This window comes from Cornus florida, unplaced genomic scaffold (genome assembly GCF_030987335.1).
Source record: "Cornus florida cultivar Cherokee Brave unplaced genomic scaffold, ASM3098733v1 CherokeeBrave_3.0.0_Hap2_Chr10, whole genome shotgun sequence".
Classification (NCBI taxonomy): domain Eukaryota; kingdom Viridiplantae; phylum Streptophyta; class Magnoliopsida; order Cornales; family Cornaceae; genus Cornus; species Cornus florida.
Genome location: NW_026775580.1, coordinates 21,406,931 through 21,410,966, shown reverse-complemented (window position 1 = coordinate 21,410,966; position 4,036 = coordinate 21,406,931). Strand labels below are relative to the sequence as shown.

The following is a 4,036-nucleotide window of genomic DNA, read 5'->3' as shown; positions in this document are numbered from 1 at the left end:
GGCATGTATGAGATAGTATGGAATCACAAAAGAGAGTGTGTGAAGTGTGGGATGCAAATCTGTGAAGTTTGATCGATCACAAAAATGTGAGATTGATCTCTGTGAGATCGATCTGAGATAAGTTCGATCAATCTTTGAATGATCGATCTGAGAAAACTTCGATCGATTGAACTGGGACGGTAAATTCAAAAAGTCACAGATCTGTGATGTGGAAGGCACGGGGGCACCCAAATAAGCTTGTGGGGCCCTCTCACACACTAACAACACAATAAGGGTCACTTGTTTGGCCCGTGACCCTCAAAAATCGATTCAAAAATGAAATATATACAAAACTATATATATATATATACATATATATACATAAGCTTCAAATCTTTAAAAATGGAAGGAATCAAACATGGCAACCCTAGATCTAGCATGTACACATCACAAATAGGTAGATTGAAACTCAAAATCAAAAGGAAAGACTCGGGACTTACCAAATCCGAGAGAGAGAGAGAGAGAGGTGGAAATCGAGAGATGGACAAGATTTGAGATGAGGGAGATGATGTGGAAGATTGGGCTGGTCGCCGGAGGGCTCGCCGGAGATGGGAGAGAGATGGTTTGCAGTGGCGAGGGATGAGAAGGTCTTTAGATCGATCTAATGACCCTAGGGTTTTATTTTTAAAAACATTTCCCGACCAGTTCGATCGATCAGGGACAATTTCCGATCGATTGAAAATAGATCGATTTAAAAAATGCTGAGATCGATCTCCCCTCACTAAACGACAAAATATAAATTTTTTAATAATTTTTTTTTTTTTTTTGAAAATATTTGTAAATAAAGAAAATCTATATATTTTTGGATTTTGAAAATTTTAAAATGAAAATAAAGGTAGAAAGTAAAATAAAATAAAAATCTTTTTGAGGTTTTAGAAAATAAAATAAAATAAAATAAAATAAACTTAAAATAAAAATAAAAATAAAAGTGCAGTCAAAATCAAAGTCAACAAAAGGGCACAGATCAATCAAGCTGAGATTGATCGAAAGGATGGTTCGATCAATCGAATAGGTGAAAACCTGCAGAGAAGTTCAAACGATGCATAGAAAGGCCTTTTTTTATGGATCTCAAAAATTTTCTAAGTGTGGAGTGAAGATCGATCCAAGAAAAAGTTGGATCGATCTAGGAACTTTCAGATCGATCCAAAGGAATTCTCGAATGATACACAAATGGCTGATTTATGCAGGAAATTTCAGATCGATGGAACAGAGCAATGATTGGATGCAGGGATGGGTGTTCGATCGATCGAACCTCTTTTGAGATCAATCGAACAAGGACAAAATGCCTATTTCCAGAATGAAAGTGCATGCATACTCAATCAAAATTCCTAGCCATGTGTATGAATTCCAAAACATATCTAGACAACGCACGAAATGAAAGATAAAATAGAAATGAGGGAGGAGTAGGGTTGTAAACCCTACGAAGCCTTTACTAGTCTTTAACGTCTCTAGCAAGACATTAGGCTCTTTTAGCCCAAATCAAAAATCTTGTAATGCATCCCCTCCTTAAAGGGGTGATAGGTACTTTGAATTCCACCCAACAAACGGTTCCCTAAAGAACTTGTTGGATTAGGTTCAAAGGAATTTGTTGGTCCTTTGTCAATGTGATCTTTGGGCTTCCATGCCCTTTCAAAGTAAGATTTTGAAACATCATTCTTTAGTTTCAAGGTTAAAGATGAACTTTTTGAAGTTTTGGTTTCAAGCAAAGACTCCATTCTTTCACATTCATTATCTAGACATTTTTCTACAACATTTACTTCTTCATGCTTGTCAAATGAATTTGGGGTTGGATTAAAGATATTCAACTTCACTTTCATATACCCAAATGAGATTTTCATTACCCCCGTCCTACAATTGATATTGCCATACGCGGTTGCCAAGAAAGGATGGTCAAGGATAATGGGAATTTGGCTCTTGGCATTTGGAACCGGTTCCGTGTCAATGACAACGAAATCGACCGGGAAGAGGAATTTATGAATTTTAATCAAGACATCCTCAATGACACCCCTAGGCTTTTTGATGGATCAGTCGGCAAGTTGTAAAACCACCGACATTGGTTTCAAGTCTCCTAAGCCTAATTTAACATATACCGAGTATGGAAGAAGATTAAAACTTGCTCCTAAGTCTAGAAGAGCCCGATTAATGACATGGTCACCAATGATGCAAGATGTAGTAGGTGAACCAGGGTCCTTAAACTTTGGAAAGGTGTTATGTTGCAAGATTGAGCTCATTGACTCAGTCAAGACCACTTTCCTAGGTGCTTGGCTATTGTTCTTCCTCTTTTGGGTGCAAAGCTCTTTTAAGAACTTGGCATAAGCCAGAATTTGCTTAATCGCATCCAAAAGTGGAAGATTAATCTTCACTTACCTAAGCATTTCAATGATTTCATTGGTCTTGGTCTTTTGTTTATCAAGATAAATGGATCCTTTCAAGGCATCCGGAAATAGAGCTCTTGGCTGAAAAACTTTTTCAAAACTTTTCTTTGAAACATCATCAACACAAGAATTTTTAAAATCCTTTTTCAAAGCTTTGTTCAATTTTTCTTTCCAATCAATTTTGGACTAACTTTTTAAATCACTTTATAACACTTTCCATTTGAATGATCATGCATATGCAATGAAGGAGGAATATGATAAGAAACGGGATGGGTGTCAACTTTTGGTTGCACCGATTCACTCTCTTCATTGGACACACCTACTTTGTTGTCCATAATCTTCCAACTTCTCAAGGTTATCACCGCATTGACATGCTCAATTGTGTGCCCTTCCGCTAAAGGAATTAGTCTCCATAACACATTGTTGCTTTGGTGGGCATTTAAAAGCATCTTCCCTTTCTCTCTAGCATTTAAGGTATTAGTTATTTGCCCTACTTGTGTTTCTATCTTAGCAATGGATTAAGAAAAAGAATGAAGCAATTGAGTGTTCACCTCTAGAGTGCTTAAAGCAGTCAAAACTTTCTCTTTAAAGGCGGGACTCCTAGAATTTCCTTGTGAATATGATGGTTGATTAGGAAAATGAGAATTAGAAAATTGATTGCCATGTGATTGAAATGATGATGATTTAAAACCTTGGGAACCTTGGCCTTGCATTGGTGGTGGAACATACTTCCCTTGGCGGAACATACTTCCCTTGAAAACCACCTTGGGGAGGGTTTGAACCTTCCCCTTAGCTTTTCCAAGAAAAGTTTAGAGAGTTCCTCCAACTTGAATTGTAATGAGTGCCATGAGGATTATTCCCTTGATTAACAAATGTAGCATTGACTTGCTCATGGGACTCACTTTGTACATGTCCATGGGGACAATTGGAAGTAGAATGCAAGATACTTGAACAAGTCATGCAAGACTTATTAGATGCACGATGATGAATATGAGTAGGGGAGGAAGATACTTGATTCGCCAAATTTTGGTTGATTAAAAATTGATCAAACCTTTGAGACAAAGATTTCATCTCGGCGGCTATATCATTGGAGTTGTCAACTTGATGCAAGCCGACATTCTTCCTTTCACCTAGGTTTCTACCATTTTTAGAAGACATAGAATTTTCACTCATACTTTCATACAATTGCCACATATCATTTTTATGCTTGTCAAGATAAGAACCACCCATAGATGCATTAACCATACCCTTGTGATTATCCGGTAAACTTTCAAAGAAATATTGGACTAGTTGCCACTTAGGTATGTCATGATGAGGGCACTTTCTAAGCAAATCATTAAATTTTTCCCATGCCACATGAAAAATTTTCCCATCCCCTTGAGAAAATTCTCTAATTGAAGTTTTCATGACATTGGTCTTAGAAACTGGATAGTACTTTTTCAAGAACTCTTGTTACATTTCTGCCCAAGAAATTATCGAAAAAGGCCTAAGATTGTTGAACCAATATTTTGCCTTGTCTTCAAGGGTGAAAGGAAAAAGTTTAAGTCTTAAAACTTCTTCAGGCATGTCTGTGTATTTCACAATGGAACACACTTCAAGAAACTCATCCAAATGCTTATAAG

The 4,036-nt window shown here is 36.9% G+C and overlaps 1 pseudogene; it reads left to right on the top strand.

The window, feature by feature from the left end:
• Positions 1 to 3,717: 3,717 nt before the first annotated feature.
• On the top strand, positions 3,718 to 3,816 carry LOC132280469 (small nucleolar RNA R71; annotated as a pseudogene).
• The last annotated feature ends 220 nt before the right edge of the window (positions 3,817 to 4,036 follow it).